General features: G+C 39.3%; 2 protein-coding genes across 2 annotated transcripts in view; one reads left to right on the top strand and one right to left on the bottom strand.

Moving 5' to 3' along the window:
- The window catches only part of FBXL13 (F-box and leucine rich repeat protein 13), a 185,033-nt gene that overhangs the window by 58,498 nt on the left and 111,396 nt on the right, over nucleotides 1–15,139 (bottom strand).
- Nucleotides 1–15,139, top strand: part of LRRC17 (leucine rich repeat containing 17) — a 168,502-nt gene that overhangs the window by 49,029 nt on the left and 104,334 nt on the right. Inside the window, exon 2 of the mRNA XM_060157229.1 lies at nucleotides 5,628–5,708. The gene's annotated coding sequence lies outside the window, so the exon portion shown is untranslated. The remainder of the gene's footprint in view (nucleotides 1–5,627; nucleotides 5,709–15,139) is intronic.

Raw genomic sequence — 15,139 nt, forward strand, 5'->3', positions numbered from 1 at the left:
GCTCATAGCCAATACCCAACAAATGGTAGCAGTTATTATTACCATCCATTAAAATATAGAATAAGGGAAAATGTAATCAAATAAATATTAAATGAATTATAATTTGGCTGTTACCAAGTTATTTTGGTACATAACCTGTTTATTCACAACTGGTTTAGCTGGTCACATAACTTTTATTGTTCCATTTACCTCCTGCTGATAAACTACCAAATCTGTACCTCCACTCCCAGCTCTGCTCCAAGGACCAGACTTCCACACTTCCACTTTCAATTAGTTCTTGTCATTGACAACCAGGTATATCACAGGAACCTCAAATTCAGCTTTTCCAAAATACCATTCATTATTCTTATCCCCCAGTCTTACTCCTTCTTTAGTTATCTTGGTTAGTCATCATACAGAAACACAAAATCCTAAAGCTGAAAAAGATCTCAGAGATCATCTAGCTAACCTAGCCATTCTACAGAAGAGAGAACTGAAGCAGAAAAAGCAAGTAAATGTCCAGGGTTGCACAAGTGCTTAGTGGCATAGCAAGGACTAGATCCTGAGTCTCTTAACTTCAGTTTGGGGCTCCTTTCACCATCCCACTGCCTTCTGCTGTATGAGAGAGAGAGTGAGAGAGGTTGCTCTGCTTATGCAGTCTCTGTTCCATTTGGCTAATGCATTCATCCCCGGATGTGCCTCCGTGGCTTTCTCCCACCTCCCACAAACCCCAGAGGTGAATAAGTAAGACCTTCCATGATCTTTGCCTCTCTGAAAGGGGAGGTTGGAATTTATGTAGCCTAGAGAGAACTAAAACGACCTTAGAATCTTCCAGTTTGCAGTTTACACAGTGTACCTTTAAGATTCATGGTTCCCAGAGAGATTTAATAGTACAGGAATTACTGATAAACCATTATTACTATATTGAGTATTCCAATCATTTGAACATCTCTGGGATGCTGTCCCTTTTCATTTCTGTTGACTTGTGTAGTAACTGAAAAATAATTGATTAAAACATACTTCCACTTTAGTATTTTGTAGTTTCCTAGGCTCTTTTCTCCCTGTAAATCGAAAGAAATGTCAGACCCAACTCTTACCAAGAAAAGATCATCAGACCTTGCTGTAGCAAGTTGCCAACTTCTCAGATACCTAACAAGCCTCCTGAGCTTCCACCTGAAGAACCTGGCTAGCCATACCCTGAAACTGGCTGCAGTTTCATTCATTCATTCATGAAACATTGATCAAAGTCCTACTATGTGCCAGGTATTTATTATGCACTGAGGATACAGATACAGATAAATAAGGCACCATCCTGACCATCAAGGAGCTCACAGTGGGGCGGAGAGCAGACAAATAAGCAGACCATCAAATACACAGAGAATGCTTAGTGGAAGTGGAATAAAGGGATCTTAACCCAACCTGGGTTAGGGGAAATGAGGGGTCAGCAAGGGGTTCCTAGAGAACGCTGTGATTGAGCAGAGCCTCAAAGGGTATGTGAAAGTTAACCTGGTGAATGGGAGAAAGGGAAAGTATGAGGGTGTTTAGTCAGAGGGCAAAAAGTGAGCCTAATGGAAGTACTTAGGCTGGAAATGAAGAGCACGGGAACGGAGAGGCAGAAACTGTTGTAAGCTCTCTTGCTCTCTGGTTTAACTTAAATCTTAAATCTGAACATGTAAATCTGTACTTTGGCCCAAACTCCCCACTCTTCATCTGGCTCCTTTTCCCACTCCATGTTCAGAGTTACTGGTTTCTGGGCACTTGGGTTTCAACCAGAGATTGGCTTCAGCCTAGCCTTCCTTCCCAGCATAGCTGTGATTATTCCATGCCTAGCTATAACCCACTGCTAAACACAATTGGAGATACATGAATCTGTAGGAAAAGTGGCTACCCAAAGGCAATATCAACATGAGAACCCTTGGAGTTACACACAAACAGAGCAGAGGGTAAAGGAAAAGCATAACCAGGAATCACTGGCCTCCTAATTGGCACTTTCTCGTGTACATGTAAGATAGACTTATCCTTTCCATTAAAACTCTTAATCCTACCCATATTTTCTTCTTTGAGATTTTGAAAGAAACAAGATCATATGTTAGAGAGCTCTGATATGAACATGGAACTAATATGGATCTCTTTGGAGCATTTTAGCTGATGCATTTTTATCCACTTATTCATTCATTTGGGGGTATGTGAGAAAGACTTAAAGGAGGTGAGAAAGCCATACAGGTAGCTGCAGAAAGAGTGTTCCCGGCAAGGAAAACAGCCAGTGCAAAAAACCCGAAGGCAAGAGCTTGTGTGTTGAAAGAACATCAAGGAAGCCAGTGTGGCTGGAGCAGAGTTGATAAGAGGAAGAGTAGTAGGAAGTGATGTCAGAGAGACAATTAGGGAAGGAGGCAGATTATATGGAATCCTGAAGGTCCTTCCAAGGCTTTTGTTTTATTGAGTAAATAGGAAGACTTGCCAGGTATTTGAACTGAGGCAGAACATTGACTTGGGTTTTCAAAAGACCATTCTAGATGCTGCTGTGTTGAGAGGAAACTTAGAGGTTGAAGTGAAAGCACAGAGACCAGTTAGGAAGCTATCACAATAATCCAGGCAAGAGATGATGGTGACCTGAACTTGGGTAGTAACTGTGAAAATGGTGAGGAGTGGTCAGATCCTGGAGAGATTCTGAAGTAATAGTCAACTGGACTTCCTGACAGAGTGCATGTGGAGTGTGAGAGAAAAAGTCAAGAATATTGTATTAGTTGGCTAGGTCTGCTGTAACTAAGTACCACAAACTGGTGGCTTAAACAGCAGAAATTTGTTGTCCAACAGTTCTGGAGGCCAAAAGGTCCAAGATCACAGTGTTAGCGGGGTTGGTGGAAGGGTATGGTTCAGGCCTCTCTCATTCGTTTGTAGATGGCTATCTTCATGTTTACATGGCGCTTTCCATGTAAATGCATGTGTCGGTGTCCAAATTTCCCCTTTTTGTAAGGACATCAGTCACATTGCATTAGGGCCCACCCTAATGATCTCATCTTAACTAATTACATCTGTAATGACTTTATTTCCAAACAAGGTCACATTCTAAGATACCAGGGGTTAGGAATTCAACATATTAATTTGGAGCAGATACAATTCAGTCTGTAACAGATGACTCCAAGACTTTTGGCCTAAGCAGCTGTAAACATGGAGCTGTCATTAACTGAGATAGGAAAGGCCGAAGGTGGAGCAAGGAGTTACATTTTTGAACAGGGATTTTTTTTTTTTTTTAAGATTTAAGAGTCTAGGGACTTCGCTCATGGTCCAGTGGTAAAGAATCCGCCTTGCAATTCAGGGGACGCAGGTTTGATCCCTGATCAGGGAAGTTAGATCCCACGTGCCGCGGGGCAACTAAGCCCGCGTGCCATGACTGCTGAGCTTGCATGCCTCAACTAGAGCCCTCGTGCTGCAACTAAGGCCCGATGCAGCCAAAAATAAATAAAATAAATGAATAAATTTTTTAAAAGATATGAGTCTAAAATTCGAGAGAGAACTCTGGGTTGAAGATCTATATTATCTATCATATATATGTGTCTGTGTATGTATACATAATATGTGTATATGTATATATATGTACATGCATATATACATATATTACTTCTCTATATATATAACATATATAAGTACTCCTGTATACATATATACTCCTATAAACACATATACATGCACATGTATATACACATATATAAACTTATTCCTATGTGCATACATTACATATATATGTATGTGTATATACGTATGTGAGCATATATTTGTGTGTATGTGTGTATATTATGCGTATACATATGTAATGATTTTATATATACATTATATATATTTTACATGTATACATATATGAGTGTTGTTGGGTTTTTTTGGCATAATTTTAGATTTATAGAAAATTTGCAAAGATAATACAGAGATTTCCCACATACCCCTTACCCAGCTTCTCCTGATGCTAACATCTAAAATAACCATGGTACATTTGTCAAAACTAAAAAATTAACATTGTTACAGTGCTATTAACTAAACTACAAATTCTATTCCTGTTTCACCAGTTTTTCTATAATGTCTTTTTTCCTGTTCTAGGATCTAGTCCAGGATACCATATTACATTTAAAAATTTCTAATTGACATGTGTTGAATTTTTGACATCAGATGGTACAAAACTAGATACAGTCCAGGATTTATATATGATATAAAGCAAGGATTAGCATTCTCTGAGGCCTGTATATTAAAGATTTCTATGATTATGAGGGCTGGTTGGCTGCAGCATATTTCCTTCCCTTCCGCTTTTAAGTCACTGTCCATTGCCATACTCTGTAGCCCCAGTAAAAGAACAGGAAATAAAACCATATATCCTACTTTTGAGACGCTAGTGACCTCTGGTCTGAAGACATGCATGGCACAGACCAGTGTCCTCTAAAGAAAGAGGGAAAGTCAAATTGACCACAAGCCAGAGCTGACAGATCACGTGAGAATGAGGGGTTTGTCTGGATATTCACTACTCAGTCTTCTGCTCTCATTGGAACTGCAGATTTTGGCTTTGTAGAGCCCGTGGCAACAGTTTTCAGCTAGGGAGCTTCTGTAATTCTCACTACCCACTTTCAATAGGGCACAGCCATGTTGTCATAAAAGGACCCGAGACACCCACATGAACAGATTCGTTGGTATTGTAGAGTGTCTCTGGGGGAGCACCTCAGACAGGAAGTGGAAAGTCAGACCTTACATTCTGGTCAGGAACCTGTCCTCTGAGCCTTCTCCCAGTGATGGCTGTGTTCCTGATGCTGAGTGCTGCAGCAGAGGTTGCTGGAAGCAGGTGGCTAATTCTGTATGGGTTTCCGGGCTTGTCTGAAGGAGGGGTCCCTGAGGACAGGAGGCTGATGGCTCATCTCTCACCACGGTTTGTCTAGTCAGGGATTCAGTTCCCTGGCTCCAGCTCTGGCGATAGTATACTGAAATTCCACACCTTCGCCTTACTCTTTTCTGCTAACTCTGCTCATAGCAGTTCACACACTTCCTTTGACTGGCTAGGAAGGCAGAGAAGAAGGAAGCCACTGCCGAAAAAGGTCAACCTGAGCCATACAGAGAACAGAAAATGAGTATAGATAAAGGAAAATTGTTCTGCTGCTGGAAGGCAGTTGAGGATGATGACATTGTTATTGGACTATCTTTATTGTACCTAGATGCTGTTAATACCTTTTTCACACTGTTGTTGATGGTAATTGTTGGTCTTTCATCTCTATTTTGCTGTGATAGATCTTTTTTTTTTTTTTGCGGTACGCGGGCCTCTCACTGCTGTGGCCTCTCCCGTTGCGGAGCACAGGCTCCGGATGCGCAGGCCCAGCGGCCATGGCTCACGGGCCCAGCCGTTGCACTGCATGTGGGATCTTCCCGGACCGGGGCACGAACCCGCATCCTCTGCATCGGCAGGCGGACTCTCAACCACTGCGCCACCAGGGAAGCCCTGTGATAGCTCTTTATTGGAGTTCTTTTTCTTGATTTAATGTAAGAACGCCTTTGAGTTTCCACTCCAACATTTTTTTTCTTCTGTACGCAGAGGAGTTTCTTCCTATTTCTTCTTTATTAGAACCTGTCTTCCCAAAGGCTCCTGCTTACTGATCCAGTGGTCTTCCCTTTCTCTGTAGATGTCTTGTGGCAAGAAGGGAAGGCCTCCGGAGCGGTGTACAGTAGTGAGAAGGAGCTCACTGAACGAACTCCTTGTGAAGGTGAGTGAGTGCCCAGTACGTGGAGTGTGTGGCCCTGCCACTTTAGATTACCACATTTTTTTCTCCTTATTTTTGTAATTAAAAAAAATTACTTAATGAAAGTTTATTGTTAAAATAAAACTAAAGAGGTTTAGAAAGTGTCTCTTTACCCAGACATAGGCGAATATGCGTAATATTGTCAAAGACATCTTCAATCTGTAAAAAAGTAAAAGGTTACTTATGTTTCCAGGCTTCATAGACGCCCTGTGTAGAAGGCAGATTTAGGGAAGGTAGTCCATCATTTGAGATTTTTAATGACAAGGTATATTTTGTTGGATCAGAAGAGACAAAGGATGGAAACTGGATCATAATTTCCTGTACTACCTGAGTCTCAAATCACATGACCTGAGAATGAGCAGTGGTCTCAATTATAATTCAAATAATTCTCATTTTTTGTTGACTTTAAAATTGCCTTTAGCTTTTTCCATTTCTAATCAAATTTATTTTTTAAACCCCACTTCGTCATATAAAATTGGCATTGGACTGCTGGTCTCTAAGTTCTTTGTGTTTTTTTAAAATTTTATTTATTTATTTATTTATTTATGGCTGTGTTGGGTCTTCGTTTCTGTGCGAGGGCTTTCTCTAGTTGCGGCAAGTGGGGGCCATTCCTCATCGCGGTGCGCGGGCCTCTCACTATCGCGGCCTCTCTTGTTGCAGAGCACAGGCTCCAGACGCGCAGGCTCAGTAATTGTGGCTCATGGGGCTAGTTGCCCCGCGGCATGTGGGATCTTCCCAGACCAGGGCTCGAACCCACGTCCCCTGCACCTGCAGGCAGATTCTCAACCACTGCGCCACCAGGGAAGCCCAGGTCTTTGTGTTTGATTATTGTAACTATGAAACTGCCCATACCTTACTAAATATTATAGGTTTTGCTCAGCTCTATCTTGACATAATACCCGACCTTACTTCTATGCTTAAGAATCTTTCAACCATTCCTGTTATTTTCCCACATGAACACTAACTCCTGCCTTTTCTCTTTACAGAGTACACCTTGCTCCTATGTTGTTTTCCTTTCCCTCCTGTTCTTAATCATGAATTCCTATTCATGTCTCAAGGTTCCACTCAACAGATAACCTCCAGATCACTCAGGATGTTCATTATTCCCTCTTTAAGGCTCCTTACCCTCATGTACATATGTACATCTGGTATCGCACTTAAAATATTTGTTCCAGACACTCTACTAAGTGGTTCACATGCATTATCTTATTTACTTATGGCTAGAACCCCATCAGGTAGGTATTATGATTATCCCCTTTAGCATATGTGGAAACTGAGCCTTAGAGAGGTTATTTGACCTAAGAATACACAGCTAAAAGTGATAGGTAAAGCTAAGATTTCAAACTGGGTCTGTTTGGTGTTTTAGTCTGTGCTTTTAACCACATTTATACTTCCTCTCTTACCACATTGTAAAATAATTTTTATGCCTGTCTGTCTCCGCCACTGTATTTTGATCTTCTTTAGATTAGGGAACATGTCTTACCATTTTTCCAGTTTCTATTGTTGTGTCTGATACCTAGAACTTTTTGTTTGTTGCGTGATTCTTTTTTTTATATGAGTGTTTGTTGTTGTAGGTGATATTTAAAGCCATGATCTAGGTGACATCACCAAGTGCGTGATGAGAAGAAAAGTAGAAAAACTGAACCTTGGGGCTCTCTATGATTAAGAGATTAAGGGGTTCGAGAGAAGAGGTGACTGAGGCACCTTTAGAAACATTGTCAGAAATAAGAGAAAGAGCCAGAGCTATAGCACAATATCATTTATGAGGATTAAAATCCACACACAGAACCACAATATAAGAATGCAAGAATACGTTGAGATATATATATATTAATATATTCCTTTTTGTTGCTAGAGAAAGACTTTTATGTTTTGCTCATTTTTTAAATTGAAGTATAGTTGAATTACAATATTGTGGTAGTTTCAGGTATACAGCATAGTGACTCAGTTTTTTTGCAGATTATATTCCATTATAGGTTATTATAAGATATTGGGTATAATTCCCTGTGCTATACAGTAAATCCTTGTTGCTTATCTATTTTATGTATAGTAGTCTGTATCTGTTAATCCCATACTCCTAATTTGTCCCTCCCCCTCCCCTTCCCCTTATGTAACCATAAATTTGTTTTCTATGTCTGTGACCCTGTTTCTCTTTTGTATATACATTCGTTCGTATTATTTTTTAGATTCATATCATATGTCATATCATATAGATTTGTCTTTTGCTGTCTGACTTATTTTACTAAGCATAATATTCTCTAGGTCCATCCACATTGCTGCAAATGACAATATTTCCTTTTTTATAGCTGAATAATATTCCTTTGTGTATGTGTGTGTGTATATATATATGTGTGTGTGTGATATATATGTGTGTAAATATATATATACACACAACAGATGATTGGCTTGAGAAAATGTGATATATATATATATATATATATATATATCTCATCTGTTGATGGGCACTTGGGTTGCTTCTGTGTCTTGACTATTAAATAGTGCTGCTATGATCATTGGGGTACAAGTATCTTTTCAAATGAAAGTTTTAAGAATATATTTGTATATGGAACCGCATAAAACAAATTAGAGGGTTTGCTTGTGTAGAGAAAGGGGAACATGAGTGGGAAATGTAGATAAAAGGGAATAAATAAAACAAGAGATCAGCCTTGCCTGGAATGATGATGAAAGTGTGCCATGAATTGAGGAGTGTGATTAAATCTGTTCCTGGTACCTGAGTTCCAAAATAAGTAAAATAAAATAAATCTAGTATGAAATAAAATAGAAATCCCTGGTTATGTTTCTTCCCTTGAGTACTTTTCCTCTCCTGAAAAATACCGCAGAGAACACACAATATTTTTAAACCTCTCTTCTTATTTTCTTTTAGTGAAAGTAGTCACCAGTGATGGATTCTAAATGTTTGTTTAAAATAGTTGAAAAGAGGGAAGTTTAATGAAGCCTGCTTGCTATGGAAGTGAATATAAGATGACTTAAATACTTATTGCTAATTTCTGAGAAGGGAAGAGTACTCATCAGCATAGAAGCCCACTCTAGGTTTGAATGTTGTTCTCCTACCTCTCCTGTACTGCACTTTAACAGTAGTGTTGCTATGAAAATAAATTATGTGGGTAAATATAGGGAGTAAGTATGTAGAGCCACAGCATTAGCTTTCCTGCAGAAATCACATCCTCATGAGTTTTCTAAATCATAATCATTAGGATTGACACAGCCAATTTAGGAAACTAACGATGATATCAACAAAAGCCAAACATACACATACTTCACACCCAGCCCATTTGATTCCGATGTGTATACTCAACAGAAACACATTCTGTGTTCACCAAAGGACATGTATATAGCACTTTGTGCACTTTTCTGTATATTATACTTACCCTCAAAAAAGTCATTAGGGAATGCCTTTGCTCAGTATGTCCCAGCTGTCGGTGCCAGCAAAACAGGAAGCAGATTTAATCCGGTTTCTTGGGTGTTAAGGATTGCTTTGTGGTCAGTCACAGGCATGCTCAAAGCAACAAATTCAGGTACATGGTAGAATACAAGCATGTGAAGAGCTATGAGAAACCTTCACAACTTCCTCTCTTGGGCCTTAGTTTTTTCCTTGAGAAAGGCTTTCCATCAAAGTATTCAATACCCCAACTAAAAGCTAAATAGGAATCACATCCTCAACAGTTGTCCCAGTCAGCTTCCTTGAGTCACAATGACCCAACATAAACTAGCGTAGGTAAAAAGGGAATTAGTGGTATCTCTAACTGAAAGTCCAGCTAAGCAAAAATATACGATCTCTCCTTCTCAAACACAGCATCTCTCCCTCTTGAAGGTCAGCCTCTTTGTGAGGATTTTATTCTTTCCCATTGCAGACAAATTTCCTCCATGTTCCTGAGCAAGAGAACCACAAACACATTCCAGGCCCTGCAACCTCAGAAAAAAACTGAATTTATTTTTCCCAATGTTGAGCACCTAAAAGAGTTTTGAATAGTTCTGCTAAGGTCATGCTCTTCCTGGAAAAATCATAGCCACTGCACATGGAATTTAGGAATGTCTAGGCCTGGGCCAAATGATAGCGGCCATTGGAAAATACTAATAGTAATCTAATAATAATAGCTAATGGTGGCTAAGCATTTACTATATGAAGCCATCATTCTAAGACTCTTATATGTATCAAATAATTTCATTCACACAACACACTTAGGAAGTTGCTAGTATTTTCCCCATCTCATAGATAAGGAAAGTGAGGTATACAGAAAGCTTAGGTAACCTGCCCCAGTCCCATACCTAGTAAATAGTAAACTCAAGATTAAAATGCAGGTGCCCCAGAACCAATGCTTCCAATTACTGTGGTGTGTTGCTTTCAAGGTGCCACAACTGACAGCTGCCCAGAACCACAAGGGAAGGGAGAGGAGTGGTTCCTTGAAGCAGAGTATGAGATGCAAAGGAAAACTACCAGCATCTCATACAGTGGTTCATTAGTTTCACTTATTTAACTAAACATTAATCCAAAAATTCAACAAATATCTGACAAATGTCTACCATGAGTTAGGTCACACATCATTCCTTAGAGCATAGAAAAAGATGGATTCATTCACTGTCGCCAAATGTCTCCCAGATTATAGATGACAAAGGAGCACAGGAAAGAGTACCTTCTTTACGTGATAAAACCATTTTGTCTCCAGAGTCTTTCCAAATTGTATTTAAACATGGTTTTTAAAAAATTATTTTATGGCATAAGGTTAGATTTTATAACTTTGAGTAAGTAGCAAATATAAAAGCAAACAAATTAAATTTGTTCAACTGATTCAGCCAGAATCATTTTGTTAAATGAATGTAGATTTTTTTTTTCTTCTGAAACTACTATAATGAAAATGTTGCACTCAGGCTCTGAAGAAATTTTTTTAGAGAAATATACTAATAGGTTTTCTTTTTTTATCACCAACTGTGTCAGGCACTTAACTTACATTATCTCCAATATTCCCCAGTTTGAAAGAGATTTTTTAATTAATTTGAAAAATATTTTAACAGTGGTGGCCTGTTGGGATAAGAATGCTGTCACATTCAACAGATATTTATTAAGTGCCTGTGTATGGTTTAACTTTGCCTGGTAATCAAAGAAATACAAATTGAAAATATAAAATATCATATTCAATGTCAAATTGGCAAAATTTTTTATATATAATATATTTATGAAGAGAACAAACTATTTTACATTTATGGTAAGTGTAAACTGACAATCTTTGTAGGGTATGGATGGCCTTAAAAATAACTATATCCTCTGACCATTTCACTTCTAAAAATTTGTACCAAAATATTACACAGACATATGCAAAGATATGGCTACAATAATTTTCCTCACAGGTTATTTATGATAGCAAAAAAAATGGTAGGCCAAAAAAAAAGAACTGTAGGCCAATAATGAATGGTTAAATACATATTGGTATTTTGATACAATGAAATACTATATAGCTATTAAAAGTAAGTTACAGGAAAAATATTTAATGGAATAAAGACATTCACTTTATAAAACATTAAATGAAAGATATGTGTACTATATAATCCATTTCAGTTTAAAAAAGTCTAGACAGGCATAGAATAAAGACCCTGAAATTCTAGTAGTGTTTATTATTTCTGATGATGAATTTTCAGGTAATTTAAATTTTTTTCTCCTGTTTTTTTTTTAATTAATTAATTTATTTATTTATTTTTGGCTGTGTTGGGTCTTTGTTGCACACGGGCTTTCTCTAGTTGGGGCGAGCAGGGGCCACTCTTCGTTGTGGTGCACAGGCTTCTCACTGCGGTGGCTTCTCTTGTTGCAGAGCCCGGTTCTAGGCACGCAGGCTTCAGTAGTTGTAGCATGTGGGCTCAGTAGTTGTGGCTCGCGGGCTCTAGAGCACAGGCTCAGTAGTTGTGGCGCACGGGCTTAGTTGCTCCACGGCATGTGGGATCTTCCCGGACAAGGGCTCGAACCCGTGTCCCCTGCAATGGCAGGTGGATTCTTAACCACTGCACCACCAGGGAAGTCCCTTTTTCTCCTTTTTTTCTTGTATTTTTCTGCATTTAGCATGTAATAAGAAAAAAAGCAGGTTTTTTAAAAGTGAAAAAAGAAAACTCAAAGTGGCAAGTATATGGGTAGAAATTTGCAGAGGATAGTGAGAGAGCTCGCTGAAGCAGCCCTATCCCAGTTCAGGCCACGTGTGAGCAGAGGCTTTTTCAAGGAGGAGAAACTGGGCAGAGGCATCACCTCAACCCCATCAAAGATGATGACATGCAGGGGAACGTGCAAGTGCTGGTACTCATTAGGAAATCGGTCATATTACTTAGTGCACCCTACCGTGTTTATCCAATCCCATAAGAATGCAGAATATTTCTAAAACATATGTAATTGATTTTCACTTTTCTTTGTAGTTCTCCATCATCCACTTATTTATTTTTTCTAACAAATATGGATTCAAAATCTTTCACAATACTGTATACATCTTTCCTTTTTTGGGCAGCTGTGACTGCATTAACATTTAGCCCTTGACATAATTCACTTATGTTAATCCAGAGCTTCCAAAAGACAGAGATGCTATTTGACTCATCATGGTGCCCAGTATGCAGTAGGCACTCAATAAACACCAGTGTAAAGCATTTCATTGTAAGCTTCTATTCTCAACTTTTTGTTTTATTAGGGCCTTTTTCCTTGATCAGATATACTAACACATGACTTCATAGTGCAAAATTCCAAACATAAGAAGAAAATACATTTTACTTTCCAAGGGAAGAACCTGAAAAACCTGTGAATAGTCAACTTTCCTTCTTTGAAACCATTTTATACTGTCATATCAATGCAAGTAGGTCTGGAAGGGTGAAACTATCCTCACACCCAGAGCTAGGGAGGTAGATGGAGCCTCCTCAAAAGACTTAATAAGTCCCTCAGAAGCAGTGACATCCAAGATTCACTGATTCTCTGAAGTTACAGCAGCAGCCATTATTAAGATATCTGTGGTTCATAATGAGCCCATTTCTTATAAAGTTTCAAATGGTACAATTTCCAGTGCCTGACACCTAGGGTTAAATCTCTCGAGTAATTAAATTATTAAATGAACAAATGCAAATGGAAGACGGATGAACAAAAAAAAACATTATTTTGCATAATGATGTGAAATACTAATGTCACTGTGGTTTGAGACTTACAAATTAAGGGTCAGTTAGGAAAAGAAATCTATTCTTTAGAAATACATTCAGATCAAACTCAAATACCTACTGAGGCAGGCAGGCAATGCAGTGAAGTGGTAGCAGTTCCAGAGTAAGTGCATGTGTGGACGTTACTGAGTGGAGGAGAGGGCGGCATACTGAGGAGAGGGCGCCATCTCAAGGGGGTGAGGCTGACTCAGCTCCAGCCTTTTGTTGCCATGTGGGAAAGCAGGCCCAATTTTGCTAGTTCTTCTGGTTTTTTAAGAGAAGCTTGAAGTCTAGATTTTTATTTGAAAACTCCAAAATTCCAAATGTTGGCTCAAAATTTAAAGACAGACTGTGTCTATATGTTTTGAATATATATCTAGCCAGAGGGTCATCAATTTGAAACCTCTCATTTTGACTTTAGTGTGTCTGAAAATATTTAACCTTAGGGCATGTGTATGAGTGTTTGTGTGTCTGTGCATGTGTTGTGTGTTTTTGCTATAATAATTACCTGGTGGAAACTGAGAAGAACAAGGAGGTAAGTCACACTGTGCAGAGGGTTCGGAAGCACTGAGGTAAGCTAGGCACGACTGTATGTAAAATAGATAACTAATAAGGACCTACTGTATAGTACAGGGAACTCTACTCAGTGCTCTGTAATGGCCTATATGAGAAAAGGATCTAAGAAAGAGCAGATATATCTATATGTATAACTGATTCACTTTGCTGGACAGCAGAAACGAACACAACATTGTAAATCAACTAAACTCCAATAAAAATTAATTTTAAAAAAAGTACTGGAGCATGTATCTTTAGGGGAGAGATTGATCAGTTAGATGTGTCAAGCACATTGAGTTATTTCTGAATTTGCAGGTATTCTTCCTTTGTGATTAGGCCTCTGTGTTTGCTAACTGACATCCATATGGAAGTTAGGCTCCCATCCTCCCACAGAGACTGGGAGATACTGATGCTCTCTCTCTTGATGATTACATATTAAAGGCTGGCTCCCAGGTCTTTGAGGAAGACATTCCTGGGTTGTAAAACTGGCAAGAAGCTTTTTAAGGGCTTTACATCTCAAAGGGAGCAGAGAAAGAATGTACAACCACAAGTTTTCTAAAGTAAACGCTCTAAGAAAAGGGAGGTCAGGGGTCCAGAGTCCAGAAGAAGCCTGTCTGAAGTTTTGTCCATCTGGAGGGAACATTAAGGCCATCTTGGCCACAGAGTGATGGTAGATGTTGATGCTTAGCAAGCTATATCGCAGTAAATTGGATGTTAAACAAATGCAACTTCTAGCCATTTCAGCCCTAGCTTAACGTCCCCCCCTCCTTTCCCTTACATCCTCTCCACTGTGTGGTGTACCAGGAAACCATGATATGCCAGTAGTAGTGCTATGTAAGATTTCTGTCCATTCAAGAACTTGGAGGAGAAATCTGTTCTGTCCCTGTATTCCTTCCAGGGAATCTACCTGCTTATAACTGTACCAGTACCATGTGCTTTCACCAGCCGTGCAGCCCTGGGAGCCTTGGTCTTTTCATGTCTAAATGGGCATGATAAATACATACTGCACAGCATTTATATGAGCAGTAAATTTGATCTGTATGACAGTCAACATGGTGCCTGGCATATAGTAACAGTTCTCATTTGTGTTATTAGTCTCATAGAATGATGAACATTCTATGACACAAATATCAATAAAATACACAGAGAGGTGAAAGAAAAGTTAAAAGAATCATGACTGAAATCAAACAAAACAGAGCAGAAGAAACTATCAGGGAGGTAGTAACTGCTTCCAAAGTGCCATGCCCTACCCTCCACAATTCCACACTCTTTTCTGCCCAGTTTTCCTTAGTCTTGTTCCTTCAAACTTAAATATTTCCCCATATAGACCTCAAATCGTCATGTTATTTAGCCCAAGGATATAATGCAGTTTTTAAAATCATAATCTTTGGGCTTCCCTGGTGGCGTGGTTAAGAATCTGCCTGCCAGTGCAGGGGACACGGGTTTGATCCCTGGCCCAGGAAGATCCCACATGCCACAGAGCAACTAAGCCCGTGTGCCACAACTACTGAGTCTGCACTCTAGAGCCCGCGTGCCACAACTACTGAAGCCTGTGCACCACAACTACTGAAGCCCGTGCGCCTAGAGCCCGTGCTCTGCAACAAGAGAAGCCACTGCAGTGAGAAGCCCGCGCACCACAACGAAGAGTAGCCCCCGCTCACTGCAACTAG

The sequence above is a fragment of the Lagenorhynchus albirostris genome, chromosome 8, assembly GCF_949774975.1.
Source record: "Lagenorhynchus albirostris chromosome 8, mLagAlb1.1, whole genome shotgun sequence".
NCBI lineage: Eukaryota > Metazoa > Chordata > Mammalia > Artiodactyla > Delphinidae > Lagenorhynchus > Lagenorhynchus albirostris.